Genomic DNA, 27,361 nt, shown 5'->3' with positions numbered 1-27,361 from the left:
AAGGGAGATCACCACTTGTTCACTAGAAGAGATGCGTTTCACCCTAAACAAGTGCTCATAGCTTTTAAATTATGCATTTAGAGCTCATGTTTACTCTGACCTTTTTTTTCTTGGCTTGATTCATACTACCTCCTCCAAAACTATGGAAAGGAAAGTCCTTGCAGTAGGAGAGATCTGTTTCATATTATCGAAGATTAAAAAGTGATGGCCACTCTTAAGATATGCAGTTCAGAACACATATTTACTAGACGATTTTTCCTTGTTTCGGTATAAGGAAACTGTCCCTAATGCTTGTCGGTGCTTCTTAGGGATACTCCGTACATGCCAATCCCAGATCCGTATTTTCGTCTGACACGCCGTCAGTCTACCAACCCGGGGGGTCTTGTTGGTCATAAACTTCTTCGATATGGCCATCCTTCATTCACCGTTCCTTCTTTCTAATTAGAATACTTGCCACTGGGAGAGTAATTCGAATGGCTCAAATGGCTCTGAGCACTATAGATCTTAACTTCTGAGGTTATCAGTTCCCTAGAACTTTTTTCTTTTGGTCATCAGTCTACTGACTGGTTTGATGCGGCCCGCCACGAAATCCTTTCCTGTGCTAACCTCTTCATCTCAGAGTAGCACCTGCAACCTACGTCTTCAATTATTTGCTTGACGTATTCCAATCTCGGTCTTCCTCTACAGTTTTTGCCCTCTACAGCTCCCTCTAGTACCATGGAAGTCATTCCCTCATGTCTTAGCAGATGTCCTATTATCCTGTCCCTTCTCATTATCAGTGTTTTCCACATATTCCTTTCCTCTCCGATTCTGCGTAGAACCTCCTCATTCCTTACCTTATCAGTCCACCTAATTTTCAACATTCGTCTATAGCACCACATCTCAAATGCTTAGATTCTCTTCTGTTCCGGTTTTCCCACAGTCCATGTTTCACTACCATACAATACTGTACTCCAGACGTACATCCTCAGAAATTTCTTCCTCAAATTAAGGCCGGTATTTAATATTAGTAGACTTCTCTTGGCCAGAAATGCCTTTTTTGCCGTAGCGAGTCTGCTTTTGATGTCCTCCTTGCTCCGTCCGTCATTGGTTATTTTACTGCCTAGGTAGCAGAATTCCTTAACTTCTTTGACTTCGTGACCATCAATCCTGATGTTAAGTTTCTCGCTGTTCTCATTTCTGATACTTCTCATTACCTTCGTCTTTCTCCGATTTACTCTCAGACCATACTGTGTACCCATTAGACTGTTCATTCCGTCCAGCAGATCATTTAATTCTTCTTCACTTTCACTCAGGATAGCAATGTCATCAGCGAATCGTATCATTGATATCCTTTCACCTTGTATTTTAATTCCACTCCTGAACCTTTCTTTTATTTCCATCATTGCTTCCTCGATGTATAGATTGAAGAGTAGGGGCGAAAGGCTACAGCCTTGTCTTACACCCTTCTTAATACGAGCACTTCGTTCTTGATCGTCCACTTTTTTATTCCCTCTTGGTTGTTGTACACATTGTATATGACCCGTCTCTCCCTATAGCTTACCCCTATTTTTTTCAGAATCTCGAACAGCTTGTACCATTTTATATTGTCGAACGCTTTTTCCAGGTCGACAAATCCTATGAAAGTGTCTTGATTTTTCTTTAGCCTTGCTTCCATTATTAGCCGTAACGTCAGAATTGCCTCTCTCGTCCCTTTACTTTTCCTAAAGCCAAACTGATCGTCACCTAGTGCATTCTCAATTTTCTTTTCCATTCTTCTGTATATTATTCTTGTAAGCAGCTTCGATGCATGAGCTGTTAAGCTGATTGTGCGATAATTCTCGCACTTGTCAGCTCTTGCCGTCTTCGGAATTGTGTGGATGATGCTTTTCCGAAAGTCAGATGGTATATCGCCAGACTCATATGTTCTACACACCAACGTGAATAGTCGTTTTGTTGCCACTTCTCCCAGTGATTTTAGAAATTCTGATGGAATGTTATCTATCCCTTCTGCCTTATTTGACCGTAAGTCCTCCAAAGCTCTTTTAAATTCCGATTCTAATACTGGATCCCCTATCTCTTCTAAATCGACTCCTGTTTCTTCTTCTATCACATCAGACAAATCTTCACCCTCATAGAGGCTTTCAATGTATTCTTTCCACCTATCTGCTCTCTCCTCTGCATTTAACAGTGAAATTCCCGTTGCACTCTTAATGTTACCACCGTTGCTTTTAATGTCACCAAAGGTTGTTTTGACCTTCCTGTATGCTGAGTCGGTCCTTCCGACAATCATATCTTTTTCGATGTCTTCACATTTTTCCTGCAGACATTTCGTCTTAGCTTCCCTGCACTTCCTATTTATTTCATTCCTCAGTGACTTGTATTTCTGTATTCCTGATTTTTCCGGAATATGTTTGTACTTCCTCCTTTCATCAATCAACTGAAGTATTTCTTCTGTTACCCACGGTTTCTTCGCAGCTACCTTCTTTGTACCTATGTTTTCCTTCCCAACTTCTGTGACGGCCCTTTTTAGAGATGTCCATTCCTCTTCAACTGTACTGCCTACTGCGCTATTCCTTATTGCTGTATCAATAGCGTTAGAGAACTTCAAACGTATCTCGTCATTCCTTAGTACTTCCGTATCCCACTTCTTTGCGTGATTCTTCCTGACTAATGTCTTGAACTTCAGCCTACTCTTCATCACTACTATATTGTGATCTGAGTCTATATCTGCTCCTGGGTACGCCTTACAATCCAGTATCTGATTTCGGAATCTCTGTCTGACCATGATGTAATCTAATTGAAATCTTCCCGTATCTCCCGGCCTTTTCCAAGTATACCTCCTCCTCTTGTGATTCTTGAACAGGGTATTCGCTATTACTAGCTGAAACTTGTTACAGAACTCAATTAGTCTTTCTCCTCTTTCATTCCTTGTCCCAAGCCCATATTCTCCAGTAACCTTTTCTTCTACTCCTTCCCCTACAACTGCATTCCAGTCGCCCATGACCATTAGATTTTCGTCCCCCTTTACATACTGCATTACCCTTCCAATATCCTCATACACTTTCTCTATCTGCTCATCTTCAGCTTGCGACGTCGGCATGTATACCTGAACTATCGTTGTCGGTGTTGGTCTGCTGTCGATTCTGATTAGAAAAACACGGTCACTGAACTGTTCACAGTAACACACCCTCTGCCCTACCTTCCTATTCATAACGAATCCTACACCTGTTATACCATTTTCTGCTGCTGTTTGTATTACCCGATACTCATCTGACCAGAAATCCTTGTCTTCCTTCCACTTCACTTCACTGACCCCTACTATATCTAGATTGAGCCTTTGCATTTCCCTTTTCAGATTTTCTAGTTTCCCTTCCTTCTGACATTCCACGCCCCGACTCGTAGAACGTTATCCTTTCGTAGATTATTCAATCTTTTTCTCATGGTAACCTCCACCTTGGCAGTCCCCTCCCGGAGATCCGAATGGGGGACTATTCCGGAATCTTTTGCCAATGGAGAGATCATCATGACACTTCTACAATTACAGGCCACATGTCCTGTGGATACACGTTACGTGTCTTTAATGCAGTGGTTTCCATTGCCTTCTGCATCTTCATGTCGTTGATCATTGCTGATTCTTCCGCCTTTAGGGACAATTTCGGACCCCTAGAACAAGAGTGTGCCCTGAACCTCTATCCGCCCCTGCGCCCTCTTTGATAAGGCCGTTGGCAGAATGAGGCTGACTTCTTATGCCGGAAGTCTTCGGCCGCCAATGCTGATTATTTATCAATATTTAGGCAGTGGCGGGGATCGAACCCAGGACCGAAGACGTTTTGATTATGAATCAAAGACGCTACCCCTAGACCACGGGTACCCAGTCCCTAGAACTTAGAACTACTTAAACGTAACTAACCTAAGGACATCACACACATCCATGCCCGAGGCAGGATTCGAACCTGCGACCGTAGTGGTCGCGCGGCTCCAGACTGTAGCGCCAAGAACCGCTCTGCCACCCCGGCCGGCGGAGAGTAATTCCTAGACAACATTTGCACCTGTTTAAAATCCATGCCACTGTGATAGCTGCGTTAGTAACAGTCGTGGCTAAACAACTCACTGAACTATCACCAGGCAGAATGAACAAGAAATCATCAATGACAAAGGGAAAAACGAATTACAGAATTGAATGATAACATAGCTAGAGTAAAATTAACACACCAGCTAAACATATCCAATATTAAACTCGCCAAGACAGCAATATTAACCCTGAAGTCGTAAAACGGAAGGCTGGACTTAGCTTCGAATATTGTCCTCCAAAAATCACATGATTGACATGACTTCATACAATCAATACGTCGAATATCGCTAAGCACTCTCTCTCCACCAAGGAAAACGTAATACTGATGCTGCAGTCACACTTATGTCGGAGCAATACATGAAAGACTTCAAACATGGGAACTTGGTACTCTCACAAATCAGGAATCAAATAGAAAGAATTCTCCAAAATTTAAAAACAAAGATTCAAAATTATTGTAACAGAATATGGTGCCTACTTTCAATCTCAAAAGTATCCGAACGTCCAGAATTGTGTTCCGCCTAATTTGCATGCAGCGTACATAACAAATCTGTCTTCCAGGTACTCTACTCTATTTTCGGTAGTCATTTAACAGTGAAAAATAGTTACCATAGTTGACTACCGGAGAACGCTGCTCTGTATGGCAATACCTGCAGACATAAGCAAATAGCTCGGTACTGCAAACATCAGGACACATCTTATTACAGATGAGACACACTTTAACGCTTGCAATCTCACATTTATTACAGTAAATGACATTTCTAAAATGTTACCACTGTCATTTGTATTCTAGACAAGTAATGCCGATAAATCAACCACATAAATTATTCTGTAATACTTTCACAACTAAATTTTATTGCGAATAATGCATTTTTCACGAATATAAGGACTCTCAAAGTTCAATAATAATTCAAAGTATTCTTGCTTTCTAAAGCGTTTTCCAACCACCTATTAACCGTTGTATCCATAAACCGCTTAATGAGCAAACCATTGAGAAAACCCCGAAGAACAGTATCAAGTGCCCTATCATACATCACCATCAACAACATATCACTAGTAATTTCCCTGTATTCATGATGCCACGTGGATCTACACTGAAGCGTCAAAGAAACACATTCAGATACAGATATATGTAAACAGGCAGAATACGGCGCTGCGGTTGGCAACGCCTATGTGAGACAGAAAGTGTCTGGCGCAGTTGTTAGATCGGTTACTGCTGCTACAATGGCAGGTTATCAAGATTTGAGTGAGTTTGAAAGTGTTATAGTCGGCGCACGAGCGACGGGACGCAGCATCTCCGAGGTAGCGATGAGTGGGGATTTTCCCGTACGACCATTTCAAGAGTGTACCGTGAATGTCAGGAATCCGGTAAAACATCAAATCGCCGAAATCGCTGCCCTGCAGGATTCATGGTGTCGGTTTCTTCCAGCACTACTTCAGACAATAGTCGAGTCCACGCCACGTCGTGTTGCTACACTTCTACTTGCTCACGGGGGCCCTACGCGATATTCGGCAGGTGTACCAGTTTCTTTGCCTCTTTAGTGCATGTTCAGTTAGAAAGTCACCTGCGCCCTTGATATCTAACACAAAGAGACATTAAAAATCGTATGCAGCTACTTGTGGATATGGCTGAACTTTAATAGACATGACCAGCTGTTTTGTTCTGGATATGGCCTAATACCCAGTATCTGTAGGCAATGCAAACTAACCAAAACTTTCAATCCTGATGAAGGCTCGAACACAGAACCAATTTTCATTGCTGACTTGGCATAAAGAGGCGTGATGTATCTCACTTTTAACTAGTGTCAGTTAGTAAAACTGAACTTAAAACTACATCACGAAAATCTTTGATCTGGACCACGATTCCTATCCAGTTACTGTTGTCGCTATTAAATGCCCACGAAAGATGTTATTCACATATTTGCTTTTATTCCCTAGTAACAAATTTGAAATGAAGTGGCGTAAAGTTAAATGGGGATTCGAACTCAGCGCTTAATCGTATTGTTAAATGCTGTTGTTGTTGTGGTCTTCAGTCCTGAGACTGGTGTCATGCAGCTCTCCAAGCTACCCTATCCTGTGCAAACTTCTTCATCACCCAGTACCTACTGCAGCCTACATCCTTCTGAGTCTGCTTAGTGTATTTATAGTGTATTTATCTCTTGGTCTCCCTCTACGATTTTTACCCTCCACGCTGCCCTCCAATACTAAATTGGTGATCCATTGATGCCTCAGAACATGTCCTACCAACCGATCCCTTCTTCTAGTCAAGTTATGCCACAAACTCCTCCCCAATCCTATTCAATACCTTCTCATTAGTTGTGTGATCTACCCATCTAATCTTCAGCATTCTTCTGTAGCACCACATTTCGAAAGCTTCTATTCTCTTCTTGTCCAAACTATTTATAGTCAATGTTTCACTTCCACACATGGCTACACTCCATATAAATACTTTCAGAAACGACTTCCTGACACTTAAATCTATACTCTACATTAACAAATTTCTCTTCTTCAGAAATGCTTTCCTTGCCATTGCTAGTCTACATTTTATGTCCTCTCTACTTGGACCATCATCAGTTATTTTGTTCCCCAAATAGCAAAACTCCATTACTAATTTAAGTGTCTCATTTCCTAAACTAATTCCATCAGCATTACCCGACTTAATTTGACTACATTCAATTATCCTCGTTTTGCTTTTGTTGATGTTTATCTTATATCCTCCTTTCAAGACACTGTCCATTCCGTTCAACTGCTCTTCCAAGTCCTTTGCAAGAATTACAATGTCATCAGCAAACCTTAAAGTTTTTATTTCTTCTCCATGGATTTTAATACCTACTCCGAATTTTTCTTTTGTTTCCATTACTGCTTGCTCAATACACAGATTCAATAACATCGGGGAGAGGCTACAACCCTGTCTCACTCCCATCCCAACCACTGCTTCCCTTTCATGTTCCTCGACTCTTATAACTGCCATCTGGTTTCTGTACAAACTGTAAAAATTCTTTCGCTCCCTGTATTTTACCCCTGCCACCTTCAGAATTTGCAAGAGAGTAATCCATTCAACATTGTCAAAAGCTTTCTCCAAGTGTACAAATGGTACAAACGTAGGTTTGCCTTTTCTTAATCTATTTTCTAAGATAAGTCGTAAGGTCAGTATTGAATCACGTGTTCCAACATTTCTACGGAATCCAAACTGATCTTCCCCGAGATCGGCTTCTACCAGTTTTTCCATTCGTCTGTAAATAATTCGCGTTAGTATTTTGCAGCTGTGACTTATTAAACTGATAGTTCGGTAATTTTCACACCTGTCAACCCCTGCTTTCTTTGGGATTGGAATTATTATATTCTTCTTGAAGTCTGAGGGTATCTCGCCTGTCTCATACATCTTGCTCGCCAGATGGTAGAGTTTTGTCAGGACTGGCTCTCACAAGGCCGTCAGTAGTTCTAATGGAATGTTGTCTACTCCCGGGGCCTTGTTTCGACTCAGGTCTTTCAGTGCTCTGTCAAACTCTTCACGCAGTATCGTATCTCCCATTTCATCTTCATCTACATCCTCTTTCATTTCCATAATATTGTCCTCAAGTACATCGCCCTTGTATAGACCCTCTGTATACTCCTTCCACCTTTCTGCTTTCCCCTCTTTGCTTAAAACTGGGTTTCCATCTGAGCTCTTGATATTCATACAAGTGGTTCTGTTTTCTCCAAAGGTCTCTTTAATTTTCCTGTAGGCAGTATCTGTCTTACCCCTAGTGAGATTACCCTCTACATCCTTACATTTGTCCTCTAGCCATCCCTGCTTAGCCATTTTGCACTTCCTGTCGATCTCATTTTTGAGACGTCTTTATTCCTTTTTTGCCTGCTTCATTTACTGCATTTTTATATTTTCTCCTTTCATCGATTAAGTTCAATATTTCTTCTGTTACCCAAGGAGTTCTACTAGCCCTCGTCTTTTTACCTATTTGATCCTCTGCTGCCTTCACTACTTCATCCCTCAGAGCCACACATTCTTCTTCTACTGTACTTCTTTCCCCCATTCCTGTCAATTGTTCCCTTATGCTCTCCCTGAAACTCTGTACAACCTCTGGTTCTTTCAGTTTATCCAGGTCCCATCTCCTTAAATTCCCACCTTTTTGCGGTTTCTTCAGTTTTAATCTACAGTTCATAACAAATAGATTGTGGTCAGAGTCCACATCTGCCACTGGAAATGTCTTACAATTTAAAACCTGGTTCCTAAATCTCTGTCTTACCATTATATAATCTACCTGATACCTTCTAGTATCTCCAGGATTCTTCCATGTATACAACCTTCTTTCACGATTCTTGAACCAAGTGTTAGCTATGATTAAGTTATGCTCTGTGCAAAACTCTAGCAGGCGGCTTCCTCTTTCATTTCTTAGCCCCAATCCATATTCACCTACTATGTTTCCTTCTCCCCCTTTTCCTACTCTCGAATTCCAGTCACCAATGACTATTAATTTTTCGTTTCCCTTCACCACCTGAAGAATTTCTTTTATCCCATCATACATTTCTTCAATTTCTTCATCATCTGCAGAGCTAGTTGGCATATAAACTTGTACTACTGTAATAGGCGTGGGCTTCGTGTCTATCTTGGCCACAATAATGCGTTCATTATGCTGTTTGTAGTAGCTTACCCGCACTCCTATTTTTTTGTTCATTATTAAACTTACTCCTGCATTACCCCTATTTCATTTTGTGTTTATTACCCTGTAATCACCTGACCAAAAGTCTTGTTCCTCCTGCCACCGAACTTCACTAATTCCGACTATATCTTACTTTAACCTATCCATTGCCCTTTTTAAATTTTCTAATCTACCTGCCCGGTTAAGGGATCTGACGTTCCACGCTCCGATCCGTAGAACGCCAGTTTTCTTTTTCCTGATAACGGCTTCCTCTTGAGTAGTCCCCGCCCAGAGATCCGAATGGGGGACTATTTTACCTCCGGAATATTTTCCCAAGAGGACGCCATCATCATTTATCTGTTCAGTAAAGCTGCATGCCCTCGGGAAAAATTACGGCCGTAGTTTCCCCTTGCTTTCAGCCGTTCGCAGTACCAGCACAGCAAAGCCGTTTTGGTTAATGTTGCAAGGCCAGGTCAGTCAATCATCCAGACTGTTGCCCCTGCAACTACTGAAAAGGCTGCTGCCCCTCTTCAGGAACCACGCGTTTGTCTGGCCTCTCAACAGATACCCCTCCGTTGTGGTTGCACCTACAGCACGGCCATCTGTATCGCTGAGGCACGCAAGCCTCCCCACCAACGGCAAGGTCCATGGTTCATGGGGAAGGTATTGTTAAATAACGTGACTGGGAATCGAATCCCGCACATGTCGTCGTTGACTGTATGCGATGAAACGTTAACTTTCGAAATGTTTTTCACCAGCAGCTAGGAATGGCATTTAAGGACTTGAAACGATATAACGGAAGTACTGAGTCTAAGACCGTCGTCACACTGACGTGGCGCCCCATGAGTTTTGTGATGTCACTTCCTTTTGTTTCACGTAGGGTAGCCATTTCGTCACGTGAAACATTAACGTTTCTTCATATACAGTCAACGACGACATGTGTGGGATTCGATTCCCTGTCACCATTGAAGCTTTAGTCACATAATTTAACAATACGATTGAGCGCTGAGTTCGAATCCCCGTTCAGCTTTACGCCACTTCATTTCAAATTTGTTGCTACGGAATGAAAACATACACTCCTGGAAATTGAAATAAGAACACCGTGAATTCATTGTCCCAGGAAGGGGAAACTTCATTGACACATTCCTGGGGTCAGATACATCACATGATCACACTGACAGAACCACAGCCACATAGACACAGGCAACAGAGCATGCACAATGTCGGCACTAGTACAGTGTATATCCACCTTTCGCAGCAATGCAGGCTGCTATTCTCCCATGGAGACGATCGTAGAGATGCTGGATGTAGTCCTGTGGAACGGCTTGCCATGCCATTTCCACCTGGCGCCTCAGTTGGACCAGCGTTCGTGCTGGACGTGCAGACCGCGTGAGACGACGCTTCATCCAGTCCCAAACATGCTCAATGGGGGACAGATCCGGAGATCTTGCTGGTCAGGGTAGTTGACGTACACCTTCTAGAGCACGTTGGGTGGCACGGGATACATGCGGACGTGCATTGTCCTGTTGGAACAGCAAGTTCCCTTGGCGGTCTAGGAATGGTAGAACGATGGATTCGATGACGGTTTGGATGTACCGTGCATTATTCAGTGTCCCCTCGACGATCACCAGTGGTGTACGGCCAGTGTAGGAGATCGCTCCCCACACCATGATGCCGGGTGTTGGCCCTGTGTGCCTCGGTCGTATGCAGTCCTGATTGTGGCGCTCACCTGCACGGCGCCAAACACGCATACGACCATCATTGGTACCAAGGCAGAAGCGACTCTCATCGCTGAAGACGACACGTCTCCATTCGTCCCTCCATTCACGCCTGTCGCGACACCACTGGAGGCGGGCTGCACGATGTTGGGGCGTGAGCGGAAGACGGCCTAACGGTGTGCGGGACCGTAGCCCAGCTTCATGGAGACGGTTGCGAATGGTCCTCGCCGATACCCCAGGAGCAACAGTGTCTCTAATTTGCTGGGAAGTGGCGGTGCGGTCCCCTACGGCACTGCGTAGGATCCTACGGTCTTGGCGTGCATCCGTGCGTCGCTGCGGTCCGGTCCCAGGTCGACGGGCACGTGCACCTTCCGCCGACCACTGGCGACAACATCGATGTACTGTGGAGACCTCACGCCCCACGTGTTGAGCAATTCGGCGGTACGTCCACCCGGCCTCCCGCATGCCCACTATACGCCCTCGCTCAAAGTCCGTCAACTGCACATACGGTTCACGTCCACGCTGTCGCGGCATGCTACCAGTGTTAAAGACTGCGATGGAGCTCCGTATGCCACGGCAAACTGGCTGACACTGACGGCTGCGGTGCACAAATGCTGCGCAGCTAGCGCCATTCGACGGCCAACACCGCGGTTCCTGGTGTGTCCGCTGTGCCGTGCGTGTGATCATTGCTTGTACAGCCCTCTCGCAGTGTCCGGAGCAAGTATGGTGGGTCTGACACACCGGTGTCAATGTGTTCTTTTTTCCGTTTCCAGGAGTGTATATGTGAGTATAGTAGTAACAATAAGAAGCCAGAATGCTCTCTACGTTACATACAGATCTCTTCTCGCTTTAGTTCAGACATTATGTCATAGCAAAATGGCTACTGCGTGGTTGAAAGAACTCATGACTGACGTATTTCGGAAAGGGGACAACGCACGATTGATAAATTATTTAGGAGAAAGAAGAAACATTCTACAACATTTTCCTTTAGTGATGGAATGGTGAAGTTTTTCCTGCCATATGAAAAACTCATTTTCTGGAAATATTCATTTTCTGGTTTGTATAAGATTAATATAACTTTGTTTGAAAAATAGTTGTGTTTGCTTTGGCCAATTTTGTGACCTTATAGCAATAAGTGAGGAAACAAATATTTTATAAGCTACTTACTTTAAATTAAATGAAAGTGACACCATATAATTAATGAGCTATAGTATTTCAAGTACAATAATGTGATATAAAATAAATATGTCCATCCTGAGCGTGCTATTACACAGGAAAATGCAGTATTACCGTCATAATCATTTTATGAACTACATTTAAATGATAACCAAGAAACTTACTGTTTCACAATGATTTCAAATCTAACCCACCGAATATGTTTAGTATTAACTTTATAACACTTAAGCGTTCAGAAAATGGTCCTAAAGTCATACAAAAACGAAAGCAAAGGATATTAGAAAAAATGATTGATTCTAGTTAATTTTTAGTCAACTTGATCCACTTCCGTTGTTGACAACGTCTTCAGTCAATACGAAAAGGCTTGATACCTTCCATCAGGTGGCGTTCTTTTCGAGGTGCACTACTGAGAAAATTTAGACACCCGGCATTTGAGACTGACTGCAGAATGATTCCACTGCCACCAACGTACATTTCAGGTAAGGACCACGAAGATATCAGAGGGATTAGGGCTCGTATGGATACAGCGATACAGACAGACGTCTTTACCTCGCTCCATTTGCGAGTGGAACAGGAAGTAAAAAAGACTAGCAGTGGCACAGGATACCACACGGACACGCACTATGCGGTGGCTTGCAGAGTGTGTATGTAGATGCAGTTGTAGATCTATGTCAAATAAACCGAAACCCAAAGAAACTGCATTTTAAGTTTCTGAGGAGTCATCCTCTTTTAATAATAAACGATTCAAATTTGTGTTTTGTCTGAAGCAATGAAATATCAGTGTCTGTATAGCGTAAAAAGTAAAAATTACTATAACAAAGCCTGTCGTAGGGAAGCGCTGTCGCTTAGTTTTTTGAAAGGTGAAGCGTGTTAGGCCTCAAGTGAGCAACCTAAAGGGTTGCCAAACTAAGTTCTGTAATCATCTACAGATCGACCACGGCAACTTAGCCCGGAAGTGTTTACTGATAAGTTCTGTAACATGAGGAACATGTGTAATATTGGAAGTAGAACGAGAAAAGCTAGCATGAGGAGCCGAGAAGGAATAGTTAATACAAGTGTTCACCATTCATCCACTGGATTACTCATAACTTAAGTATCGGTATCTGATAGTATATTGTAAGCTAAAAATGGGAGTAAATTGCAGTACGTTATCTAATTCGTTTGCAATCATTTTTCAGGTATACACGTCTGCTTTGTGGTAATTGTGGAATATTTGCTTCGATTCTTTTGGTGAATAAATTTTGAAAAAGCTGTGTTCAGTAACTGTGCTTTAGTGACACTATCATCAGTAACATCATCATTGTGAAGGTATTGATTGTGTCTTGTCGGTGGTTTACTTTACATACAACGAAAATCTCTTTGGATTTTCTGCCAGATTTCGAGACAGAATTTCGCTGTGGAACCAATAAAAGCATCTCGCTTTGGAGTTCGTGCTAATTTCCTAGCTTCTGTCAAACCATGGGAATCGTTCTTTCAAATTAGGCAGGTTTTTTGCGTTGCTTCTGCAACAGTATTCTGACCTATTTTGTTTAGCGTGGGGATCAGTACGATGTCTTATTAATTTATTTGGTGTATACCTCTCAAATGCCGTCGATACTATTCTTTGAACACAGAGCACTTGTGGTCTTTTTTTTCTTTAGTGGACTTGGATGTTCGGTATCTAGTCTCGCTACAACAACCCTGTTGTCACTAATCCCGGCATACGTCATGAAGATTCGTGTTTACTTATGATTATTTGTTGCTAAGAGATCATACTTGTTTCCGCAACGACTTACCCTTCAAGTGGGCTCCTAAACTAATTTTTCAAAATAATTTTCTGTGAAAGAATTCAGTACAATATCGGACGACACTTTACGCCTACCGCCAGCTTTAAACATGTGTTTTCGCTACGCTAGCGTATCGAGGATACATGAGTAACCACCAACTATAATTCTATTTGAAATAAGACTCACATTTTCTTTGAACTGCTCAGCAACTGTATCATCTGAGACAGGGGAGTGGACAAAATCAGGTAATAATTTATTCCTATTGTTACCTATAAACTTTACGAATAGTAGCTCACAGTAACTATCTACTTCAATTTTACTACAAGGTAAACAACTTCTGACAGCAATAAGCACTCCAATAGCTCACCATCAGTTAAACATAGCTACAGTTTTGAGGTCTGTACACTGAACTGTACTTAAAGCCGATTTTGTCCCAGTGTTTATTCTGAACACGACTGTTAGTTGTAACGAAGTATTTTACGTTTATTTTTGTCGTTATGTGTGAACAGCTAACTATTCGTGACCTTTGGAAATACGATAAATGTCTGACAAATAGTGTACTTTGATAAGCATTCTGCCAGTAGCATGTTGGTTCAATAGTGTAATTATTTATATAGTGCGGTCGAATGTAATATTATCTTATTGGAACATTCCGTGATTTTAATTGAAGTTGGGATGCAATAGTGTCGATAAAAATATTACTTTCTAGAGAAATTTCAACTTTCAGTGTGAATCTGCGCTTTTGTCAGGGTTAAAACCTCATTACTATCTTCTGCTGTCTCGGTTTGTGTAAATCATAAAACAAATAGCCACAAACAATGAATACCAATAAAACTTAGTAAAAATTCAACAATACAATCAAGAAACAGAAAAGAACAAACGCCTTGCTGTCACCAACACAAGGACAGGATCCCACACAAACACACAAGAACAGGAACAACACAAACTGAGAAAGAAATAGAAAACAAAAGACGATACTCACTTACATACAACGGCAAATGCACACACAGAGATCCAATATATTAAAAAAAACATAAAAACAGCCCAAAAAACCAACTATTCCATTCTAAAATACTTTCCAAAAACAATAGATTTATGATCTATATCATAAATCAAGAATATACCAACTGACTTGCAATACATGTGATGGAAGAAACACAGGTAAAACCAGGAGGACGTTTGACACTGGATACAAAGAGCATGTAAGAGCAAGGAATTGTAGGACAAATCATTCAATTTTTGCACAACACATACACCAACACCGACATAAAACTACCACCAGAGACACAGATATGGAAAACATAAGGACAAACAACAACAAAAAACACCTCCTCACCTTGCAAGAATACTACCACATTAAAAAAAAAAACCATAACAGAAAAGACAACTCATATAAATGATCAGACCAATCTGAGAAATCATATCCTCTTTAACCAGATTGACCACTTAATATAACATTTAGCTATACGCATATAGCCACAGGCTCCATTTACCACTATCATCTCCTCCCACGTTATGTCCTGTTATCACCGCGAACGCACCCCGCCAAAAATCACCCTTCCCCAAACTCCTCTCACATCTCTTCACATCTCTGCCTAACATATAAGACATTGTCACTAATTTACACACACACACACACATACACACACACACACATTCCTCTCTATCTCTCCTGCCTTCTACTGCCTTCTAATCTCTCTCTCCCTCTTCTCTCTCTCTTTCCCTCCCTCCCCATCACCTCTTACGCGTACACACATACACACACACACACACACACACACACACACACACACACACACACACACACACACACAAATAGACACGAATTTAAAAAAAAATGTAGTTTCACAGATTGGCAACGCTCACAACCTACGCGAAAACAAACGAGGAGAAATGAACACTGTAATACTGTGAAGAGTGAGAAACACACATAACTTCAGTTCGACTAACAAAAGCGAGGTAAACCGTAAATAACCCAACTGCAAAGCAAGTAATATTGCAGAATGGGAGAACTGCCAAGTGTATACAGGGTGTTTCACTAAATGTATTGGCGTCTGTAAGCTACGAAGTAATAGGCGACGGAAATATTTATTGTGGTAGGTCACCATAAGAAACGTTACAATGCCTGCGGAGCTATGAACATAATTTATTGTATTATTATCCAAAGAGTTATAGCAAAAAGATAAAATTTTTTAAATGGAAAAATAGTTGTTTCTATCAGGCACTGGAATCAGTAACACCAGCTGTGCATACATCAATTTAAATTACATTCCTACCACTTTTAGTTTGGGAGCTACAACCTTTCAGATTTTCAGGGGCAGACACCACACACGCTGTGCATAACGCAATGCGCCTTCTAAATGTGATGCGGCCGAGTTATAATGTCGCCGGTGTCACGGAGCGGGAAGCTTCCTGGATGCGCTGTTAGACTGCCGACTGTCGCCGCACTCGGCCGTATACCCGACAGTTCGAGCCACACAAACAAACGGGGCTCAATATGCCACAGTTACTGACATCGGATGAGGATTGCATACACGAACAACGAGTACGTTGACATGTTGCTGATGCTCGGCGATTGCCGACACGATGCCACTGAAGCAGCCATGGCGTACGCTGTGAGATATCCTAGGCGAAGAGTTCCGGCAGCCATTAGGTCCGTACGTGCCGAACAACGACTTAGGGTAACAGGCAGCTTGGTAATGCGCCGCAGTAACAGACGAAGAACTGCAAGAAGTGAGGAGACGGAGGTGTTTGTTTTAGCTGCAGTACACCACGATCCTCATGTCAGCTTACGAGCCGTTGCTCCAGTCGCAGGTGTCAGTCTCACATCTGTGTGGCGTATAGCACACGGCCACAGGTTTCACTAGTACCGCCTGTCACTGACCCAGGAGCTGCATGGGAACGATTTCCGTGCGTGAGTTACATTCTGTGAATGGCCAATGCGTAATTTCACACTGGAGTCTTTACAAGGTGTTATGTTCTCTGATGAGTCCACGTTGACATATTATGGTGTAATGAATCGTCATAACGTGCACTAGTGAGCCGCAGACAATCCTCGGTGGGTACGACCTGTCGACCGTCAAGGTAGGTGGTCTGTTAATGTGTGGTGTGGAATTCTTGGGGCTAAAATCATCGCTCCACATTACTTTCCAGGTACACTGACAGGTGAGTTATATCACGACAGTTTGGGTGGTCTCCTTGAACATGTGTGTCTTCACACGAGAGGAAATATTTGGATGCAGCACGATGGTCACCCTGTCCATTCTGCGATTGCTGTTGTGAAAGAACTAAACAACAGGTTTGCAGGAAGGTAGTTGGGGTTCCACGGTCCTCATTCATGGCCCGCAAGGTCACCATTAGATTTCTTTTTGTGGGGGTATCTAAAGGATCGTGCTTATGTCACTGAGCCCACATCCACAGATGATCTAAAACGGCGCTTCGAGGAAGCACATTGCTCTGTGATACCGGCGATGTTACACCTCGTCCGCAGATCCTTTAGAAGGCGCATTGCATTGTGCATTAAGGAACATGGACACACATTTGAACATCTCATTTAAATCAACTTCCCAATTTACACACACACACACACACACACACACACACACACACACACATAGAAACACAGACATCACACACCTTCACTCTCTATCTCTCCTGCCTTCTAATCTCTCTCTCCCTCTTCTCTCTCTCCATCACCCACCACACAGCCATGTATTACGCACAGCGTGTGGTATCGCCATTTTTAATGTAAAACAACCAAAAATGTGGAAACATACATATCCAGTTTACAGAATAACCAAGGAAGATGCTTTGTAGATAAAAGCGAAACGTGCCTGGTGTAAAATTCTAAAATTCTATTTAATTAAATTGCAGTAAGCTCAAGACGGAAAAAAATGGCTCTGAGCACTATGGGACTTGACTTCTGAGGTCATCAGTCCCCTAGAACTTAGAACTACTTAAACCTAACGAACCTAAGGATATCACACTCATCCATGTCCGAGGCAGGATTCGAACCTGCGACCGTAGCGGTCGCGCGGTTCCAGACTGTAGCGCCTAGAACCGCTCGGCCACTACGGCCGGCCAAGACGGAAAAACCAATAACTAATTTTAACAGCTACAGCGGAACAATGCCATGGAAACAAATATTTAAAGAAAGAGAAGTGAAGAAGGAAACTATTCCAGTACACTGCAGTTAACTGCTGAAAGGCTGCAGTCTATTCCTAATGAATACGCAGATACATCTGTGAAGAATTTGGCTACTGAAGTGAAAACCATTAGAAACCACGATACAGGAATGGCGTGTAAATATGAAATTCTAAAACTCGTGTATTGTGCAGTATTCTATCAATAAATCTGTATATTTCATGACTGGTTTTTTAATCCTTTTATGGAAATGCACTAAATCCTTTTTACCACCTGAGAGAAGTGAGATTGTTTGTATCATGCCTGGCTTACCAAAATGATTGCCAGTAGTTGTAATCATGTACCTTTGTGTTACCAAACCACTTAAAATCTCATCAGTCTGAAGAACTGTCTGGGACAGGTGGATAGTGATCATCACTGATGGGTACAACTCTGTCACGTCATACATTCTTGTATTTGTCGGTCATTGGTGTGAGCTGCGTTATAAAAGTCAAAGTGGCACATACTGGTCTAAGGTGTTTATATATATATATATCGGTGTCGAATTTTCTGTCACTGGAGCATAACAAACAGAAGAAAATGATGTGTCTTGGATAGATCTTTAAAGCGTTGATTCATTGAAACTGCAAATTTTTGGAATACGCAAGTATAAAAACGAAAACTAACGAATACATCCCGACAGCTTCGAAAGCTGTGAAACAGAGACTGCGCTATGCGATGTGCTTTTGTTAGATATTCTGAGTACCGGACACGTGATCTCCTCAGACAATCACAGCACAGAACGAGAGCACATTACACGTTATGTAATCAGTCAATCACATCTTCACTTTTTCAATACGCGAATACTCAAGCCTCCAAAAAATTTTAAGCATGAAACGTGAACAAAGTAGATATTCCGAAATACAATACAAAATGCACAGTACCAATGAAACCGATGATATAACATGTCTTTAATGTTGAGCAACGTTTCCACGAAAGGCACGAATATATAGTCGCTAGTGCTTGAGGAATTCTTCGAAAGAATTGTTGCATCACAGTTCAGTCGCTTCAGCGGAAGGCGGCGTAAAATTTCTTTCGGGCTATTTACTCGATGGAACATTTACTCACGTAGGTTACCCGCGAAAGGTTCGGTCTTTCTACCATGTCGTAGGATGGTACTTCTGACGTACCGCCTCATTCCTTCCACGTTCTGTGTGTGAATGGAATGATCTTACGTATAAGTCTGGACTACGGTTCAATCTAAGGTGATGCAAACATTCAGTGCTCAGAGTACTGTATGAATTGAAGCAGTCGCTAACGATGTCGCCCCAAAAAGCATCATTTCTTTGATTATTGTTATCAACACTTCGTCGCTCCGAAATTCAACATGATCAACGAAGCATTTTTTTTGATCTTCGCTGAATTCCACGGAACACCCAATTTCCTACGATTTCACTGCTTTTGTTGTGTTTTTTTCCCGAATTTCACGTCTTCTCTTTCAGCGACTACTCCTGGTCTTCCTGACTGTTGTGAATTGCTTATGACCCTCTCGGTACACATTTCATGACAGCAGAAAGCCCAGTCAGTCACCGCACGCGGAGATGGTGCCGAAATCTGTGACAAGTCTAACTGTCGTCAGAAAACACATGGAGATTTTTCGGACCGTCATTCGCGAATCACCGAACCAAGTAAAATTTCGGGCTCTGTGATTGAAGATGAACTGATCACTGACCATGCGGGTACCCTTCCGCACTTTCCCTCGGCGCCAGAAACGGCAGTAATCCTAGTTGCGTAAAAAATTGCACTGCATATGGCATCTGGGGCATTCCACTGCTCGCAGGAGCACATTGTGCTCCACCAACCACGATCATAAATCGGCTTTCGTTAATCCACTCCTGGAAATTGAAATAAGAACACCGTGAATTCATTGTCCCAGGAAGGGGAAACTTTATTGACACATTCCTGGGGTCAGATACATCACATGATCACACTGACAGAACCACAGGCACATAGACACAGGCAACAGAGCATGCACAATGTCGGCACTAGTACAGTGTATATTCACCTTTCGCAGCAATGCAGGCTGCTATTCTCCCATGGAGACGATCGTAGAGATGCTGGATGTAGTCCTGTGGAACGGCTTGCCATGCCATTTCCACCTGGCGCCTCAGTTGGACCAGCGTTCGTGCTGAACGTGCAGACCGCGTGAGACGACGCTTCATCCAGTCCCAAACATGCTCAATGGGGGACAGATCCGGAGATCTTGCTGGCCAGGGTAGTTGACTTACACCTTCTAGAGCACGTTGGGTGGCACGGGATACATGCGGACGTGCATTGTCCTGTTGGAACAGCAAGTTCCCTTGCCGGTCTAGGAATGGTAGAACGATGGGTTCGATGACGGTTTGGATGTACCGTGCACTATTCAGTGTCCCCTCGACGATCACCAGTGGTGTACGGCCAGTGTAGGAGATCGCTCCCCACACCATGATGCCGGGTGTTGGCCCTGTGTGCCTCGGTCGTATGCAGTCCTGATTGTGGCGCTCACCTGCACGGCGCCAAACACGCATACGACCATCATTGGCACCAAGGCAGAAGCGACTCTCATCGCTGAAGACGACACGTCTCCATTCGTCCCTCCATTCACGCCTGTCGCGACGCCACTGGAGGCGGGCTGCACGATGTTGGGGCGTGAGCGGAAGACGGCCTAACGGTGTGCGGGACCGTAGCCCAGCTTCATGGAGACGGTTGCGAATGGTCCTCGCCGATACTCCAGGAGCAACAGTGTCCCTAATTTGCTGGGAAGTGGCGGTGTGGTCCCCTACGGCACTGCGTAGGATCCTACGGTCTTGGCGTGCATCCGTGCGTCGCTGCGGTCCGGTCCCAGGTCGACGGGCACGTGCACCTTCCGCCGACCACTGGCGACAACATCGATGTACTGTGGAGACCTCACGCCCCACGTGTTGAGCAATTCGGCGGTACGTCCACCCGGCCTCCCGCATGCCCACTATACGCCCTCGCTCAAAGTCCGTCAACTGCACATACGGTTCACGTCCACGCTGTCGCGGCATGCTACCAGTGTTAAAGACTGCGATGGAGCTCCGTATGCCACGGCAAACTGGCTGACACTGACGGCGGCGGTGCACAAATGCTGCGCAGCTAGCGCCATTCGACGGCCAACACCGCGGTTCCTGGTGTGTCCGCTGTGCCGTGCGTGTGATCATTGCTTGTACAGCCCTCTCGCAGTGTCCGGAGCAAGTTTGGTGGGTCTGACACACCGGTGTCAATGTGTTCTTTTTTCCATTTCCAGGAGTGTATATACAAAGTTACTTCAACTAGAAGGCACTAGGTAAACGATATTCGCTTTCGAATGAGCCCTGACTTCGAACTAGTAATACGTAATAGAATGCGGTGTCGAGATTGGTTGTATGACAACGTCACATTCGACTCGTCCAGAGTGACAGCCAGATACCTGCTGAGAGGTAGTGACAAGAAGATATAACAGTGATCAAAAATAGACACATTCGTGAAACAGGAAATTTAAAATGTAGATTATAATAAACAGTTCGCTCCACCAATTGAAGCTGTGCTCTTAGTTACTCCCTATCTAAAGCCTCGGAACATGCTACATATTCTAGAAAACAGCCTATTATTCGTGACAAGCAAAGTCATACATTTCACTAATGCGCCACAAGCTATACATAACTGTACCACACCGAGAGGGGTGGCGCAGTGGTTAGACACTGGACTCGCATTCGGGAGGACGACGGTTCAATCGCGCGTCTGGCCATCCTGATTTAGGTTTTCCGTTATTTCCCTAAATCACTCCAGGCAAATGCCGGGATGGTTCCTCTGAAAGGGCACGGCCGACTTCCATCCCAATCCTTCCCTAATCCGATGAGACCGATGACCACGCTGTCTGGTCTCCTTCCCCGAACCAACCAATAACTGTACCACGACAGTCAGGTTTTTCGCTTTCTCACTCGTAGGTTCCGGCTCGGTACAAATCGGTCTGTCACCACAACGAGATATTTTTATCCCGTATTCGCTGGCTTCGCGAACTCTTTACCCAACTGTTGTCTTCTGACGTAATGTAGACCTCAGGCTACTCAACATGTCAGCTTGTCACTACAGCCAGAGTTTTTCTTTCACATTCGTTGACTTCGCCAACTCACCACCATGCTGTTATCGTACAGCCTAACCTAGACATTCGCATTCGTTGGCTTTGCCAACTCACAACCAAACCCTTATCTTCTAATCTAACCTACACTTCGGGCTACGCTACAGATCAGTCTGTCACCATCACAAGATTTTGTTTCCATTCAAGGTGTGCTTTTGTGTCCCAGCCTAACCACACCCTCAGAAAATGTGAGATAATCGGAGAAAACAGCCGAAAATGGCGTAACCAGACATCTAGAATTCGTGACCTGTTCGTAGAATAAATCAAATATTCGCAACAATGAAGAATATAAATGTCACTACTTCACTCCCAACAATTTCAATTGTGTTGTAAGTCCAAACCGTACCGTATCCCTGGAAATCGCAATATGGATACCGCGACGTATTAAGAATAAAACAGCCAAATATTCCTTGCAGACAAGAAAGGCATTGTCATTGCTTCAGTCGTAGCAATTTAAACGTGCCCTTACATTCCCCTTACATCCACATCTCTGAAAAACATAAGCAAGCAATATCTGTGACAACCAAAATTAGATCTAGAGCCATGGTTCCATGTACAGGGCTATCGTAGAGAAGGAACAGATTTCAAACATTTATTGCATCCAAACTACAAAAGGTAGAAACACAATTCCAACGTGCCTGGAAAGAGAAAAGTTCAAATTCGTATGGTTCAAATGGCTCTGAGCACTATGGGACTTAACATCTGAGGTCATCAGTCCCCTAGAACTTAGAACAACTTAAACCTAACTAATCTAAGGACATCGCACACATCCATGCCTGAGGCAGGATTCGAACCTGCGACCGTAGCGGCGACCGGCCGGCTTCAAATTCGTATGCATTCAATGTGAGCACCATGTGTTACACGACAGATTTCGAAACGGTGGCTCATTTCCTGCCACACACGAATCAGCTGATCTCTTTTTATCATATTCACACCTCCAACAACGTGATGTCGCGGATTTTCAAGTGTCATACATAGGGGCGATAAAAACGCGGTCTTTTACGTAGCCCCACAAGTTAAGTCACAAGGTGTAAGGTCTGGAGACCTCGGGGGACACCGGCGAAGAAGTTCATCTTCTGCTCCTCCTCTTCCAATCGAACGTCCTGGAATGGTGTCGTTCAGGTAAGTGGGACATGCTTAGAGAAATTCTCTTAAGCTTCAAGCTACTGTTTATCATTACTAAATTACGATCTGAGTTTATATCTGCTCCTGGGTACGCTTTACAAGCCAGCATTTGATTTCGGAAACTCTGCCTGCCTGATCATGATGTAATCAAACTGAACTCTTCCCGTATCGCCCTGGCGTTTAAATGTATACCTACTCTTTTGATTCTTGAACAGAGTATTCTATGTTACTAATTGATATTTATTGCAGAACTCAATTAGCTTTTCTCCTCTCTCGTTTCTACTAACAAACCCGTATTCTTCCGTAACCCGTTCTCCTACTCCCTCCCCTGCAATCGCATTCCAAATCCCCATGACTATTAGATTTTCATCTCCCTTTACATACTGAATTAACCGTTCAACATCCTCACATACTTACTCTATCGCCTCATCGTCTGTCTGTGAAGTCAGCATGTACACCTAAACTATCGTTGTCAATGTTGGTTTGCTGTCAAATCTGAAGACAACAACCCTATCACTGAACTGTTCATCGTTGCTCATTCTCTGCCCTACCTTAATATTCATAACGTTGTCACATTTTCTGCTGCTGATGATATTATCCTATACTCATTTGACCGGATATTCTTGTCTTTCTTCCATTTCACGTCACTGACCGCCACTATATATAGATTGAACCTTATCATTTCCCTTTCAGATTTTCTAGCTTCACTACCGCGTTCGAACTTCTGACATTCCACGCCCCGATTCACAGGACGTTATTCTTGTGTTGGTCATTCAGTCTTTTTCTCATGGTCACCTCCACCTTGGCAGTCCCCTCCCGGAGCTCCGAATGGAGGACTAGTCCTGAATCTTTTGCCAATGGTGAGATCATCATGACACTTTTTCAGTTACATGCCGCATGTCCTATGAATTCACATTATGTGTCTTTAATGCCGTGGTTTCCACTGCCATCTGCATCCTCATGCCATTGATCATTGCTGACTCTTCCGCCTTTTAGGAGAAGTTTCCCACCGCAGGGGCAAGTGAGTGGCCTGAACCTCTATCCGCTCCTCCCCCCCCCCCCCCCCCCCCCATCTATTCTATGACAGGGCCTTTGGCTGAATGAAGGTAACTTCTTATTCCGGAAGCATTTGGTCTCCATGCTGATTGTGAGCGGTGAAGGAGCTCGAACATGGACCCGAGGACGTATTGATTACTAATCAAACACGCTACCCCTAGACCACAGGTGCTATTTTCTCGAAACAGCGTAAAAAATCTTTCTCAGTCTATGAATCCAAGCTGAAGTGATACTTCATTCTTACTGCTGTGTCCCCAAATTTTGTTCATGAATTGCAAATGGCCCATTTTACTACCATCACTTCTAAACCTGCTTGTCCCATTGTATGATTTAACTCCTGTGTTTTTGAAAGGTGATAATTCTAGTGAACATTCTGTACATATCTTGTAAAACAAAATAATTACAGCGCTGTTCCAGTTACTGACAATTACGTTCTTGTGTAGACATGCTGCACACAACGTTGGAAATTTCTTTTGCATCGCTTTCCCTACAACATTTTACCTATTCGTACTGATGTACATCGCTTCGACCCCCTCGCTATTTTCTTGCCTCGAGTGTATGTTGTAATACCATAGCTCTTGTGCTGTGCTGATTTATTTTGCCTTTTGTTTTGTTTAGTGTTATATCGTTGAGTTTCTGTAAATGTTGTTGGACTGAATCGATACCATGAGAGTGTTTATTCTTTTCTGTTAAAAGCTTTGATGTCTTTTAGAATGTGGGAAGTGTGACCTATGTAATATGTACGATATGAACGAATAATATGTTTGTCTTTCTCACTTAAAGTCTTTGATTAACTTTGAGATTGAATAATTTTGTTAAAATAATTTTTTGCAGAAGTACCAATATGTGCAAATTCTCTGTTTTAATTAATATGTTTGGCTGTTGTTATGTAATTGCTGATCCTCACTTAGGGTTCTTAGTTATTTTGTATGTAAAAGGTAGTGTGGTTCTTCTCCGGATCGGAACTTAGTAGCGAGAGCAAAATGTGGTGGGCATGGATAGAAAGGTGGAACCAAGAGTCAGTCGGGGATGAGCTACCAAACTATCAACTGCTCATGTGAAAATTGTGTATTGTGGTGGTTCCGAGAGAGAGGCTTTTCCTGACGCTTTCCAATGTCTCGGATGGATGGATAAAGAGCTGGAACTATTCTGGAATTGGTATGTATCATCGCCACCAAGATATGAGAGTCTAGCAATTCTACATGCAAATCCACCTAGCAACATGCAATTGCGCCACATAGCGCAATCACTGTAATGGAACGCTACAGTAACGTATGGTGAAGGATCAGCTCATAGGATGTTATAGTGTACTCAAATATAAGGTAATTTATAAATGAATTTATGTACCTACCTTGATTTTTTTCCTTATCATAACACCTCTCAGTTCCTCTCCGTTTGAACTAAAGTGATTACCGAGTGCCCTTTATGGAAAGCATATTAAAGTTAATATGGCAATAGAGTGTGCTAAATTTAATATTGTTTGTTGAAAGGATCTTACAAATATCTCAATTTTGTGTTTCAATGCAGTAAAAGTCCAGAACTGCAACTGTTGAGAGTTATATGTTCATGCTTACTAAGTTCTTGTTTTACTGATGTAATGGAAGTGTGTTTAGTTTGCTCTGCTACAGTGGTTAAAATTGAGGCCCCCCCCCCTCCATTGAAAATAGTTCAAATGCACAAAAATAATTATAGAAAGTTTCAACTACTCTTGCTATGAAAGTCAAATTATGTACAATATTGGGTTCCTCTTGTGTATTAAAAGTGCATATTAATGTCGTAACAGGATCCACAGTTTGTCTGTTGTGCTCATGCTACATAACGATTAACAGAAAGACAACTATCTATGAAAACGGTAACTTCTTTATTCAAAAGACAGTGGGAAGTAATCTGTTAGTGAATTCCATTTCATTTTCATTCTAAGTAGAAAGGTGTTTAGTAGTGAAAGACTTAATCTATGCACAGTAACTAAATTTGCTGTGAACCAAACCCATATTTCATGTCAGGTAGGAATTTGTTTGAAAAGTAATATTAAACCTGTGTCCAATTTACGATTCTACAGTGAATATTAATAGTATAGTAACGTTACTGAGACCATTTATTTTGACTAAGTCCTCAAGGTAATACTGTGTTTTTTTATCTGTTATGTTTCTGTAAATAGTTTGTTCTGATCTGTTAGCTCCAACCTTAACGTGAACATACTGTATTCAGGTGCCAGAGTTCATTGCACTCGCGTGTGGCAAAGTATAGGTTGTGGTTGTCCGTTAAAGTTTCTCATACCTGTTTTCTTGAGCAAGAATGTCAATGATTCTCTTGCCTAATTAGGCTGGCGACCGTTTTATTTATTCTTTGAACAGTGTAGCTAGGTAAAATATTGTTTGTTACTATTTAAATATTTACTTAATTCTGACTTTCACCTCCGATAAGCTACCTCCGTTAGGTATTTCACGGCCAACACAAACAAAATTCATCTCAGAGGGTAACACTGCTCTGTTACTTTACACCATAATTACTCTAACAAAATAGTTCCATTTTACGATCTGCTTTTCACTTTAATGTTATGGTATAACAGTAGCAGACGGTAGTGTTATAATGTCTACAGGTTATTCGGAATGACTTTTACAATGACATTGTTTGCGTTTTCAACCTAGGATGCGCAGTAATAAGCAGCTGGACTCGAATTCAGGAGGACAGCAGTCCTTGTCGCACTGAAGTTAGATTTTCCGTGGTTTCCGTGTATCGCTTTAGGAAAATTGTGGGATGCTTCCTTTGAAAAGGGTGCAGATGATTTCTTATCCAGTCTTTCCCAGGTCCATTCATGTACTCAGCCTGTGGTGACCTCTCCGTTGACGGTATGTTAAGCTTTGATCTTTTTTCTTTCTCTTTTTATTATTTTCATTATCAATTGTGTATTTATGAATAGTCTTTTCACCCACGAAAACATATAAAGAGATCTTGGGTTGCTTGGATTATCTTCTCTTCGCTTTTAGTTGCTGTGCAATTTGCTATCTCAACTGATGATACGTATGTGGTACCTATCTAATATAGGCTTCTGTCCTGTTCCCATCTTACTATTATTTTCTCAATTGTTTGTCTTGTCTCGCTTCCTCTCGAAGATATTTCCAGCTACTTTATTTAATTTCCACGTTGTGCAGAAAAGTACAACGGAATTGCAGAGAGGCGAGATGGCACTTCATTAACGGTACCTGTGGTGAGACAGAACAACGTCATAATCGCAGGCAAACACATTATTTTCTCAAGAATCTCAACAGCATTAATGCTTGTACATGGATGGCAGGCGATGAAGAAAGTGACAACCCATTCGGGGACCAGGAAAACACCGTTGCGAGGTGGAAACAGTGCTTGTGAAAGGTTGTGTTCTGAGATCAACAAAAGTATAGAAAGTCAACCAATTGTGTAACTTACATCGGAACCTACAATCTTACGCAACGAAACAGAGAACGAAATTCAAATTCAGAAGAGCTATAAATCCTCTGATCTAGACAATATGTCTGGTGAGATGATAATGCGGCAGG

Source organism: Schistocerca serialis, chromosome 9 (assembly GCF_023864345.2).
Source record: "Schistocerca serialis cubense isolate TAMUIC-IGC-003099 chromosome 9, iqSchSeri2.2, whole genome shotgun sequence".
Taxonomy (NCBI): domain Eukaryota; kingdom Metazoa; phylum Arthropoda; class Insecta; order Orthoptera; family Acrididae; genus Schistocerca; species Schistocerca serialis.
The sequence above is the reverse complement of the archived record's forward strand: the minus strand, read 5'-3'. Positions refer to the sequence as shown.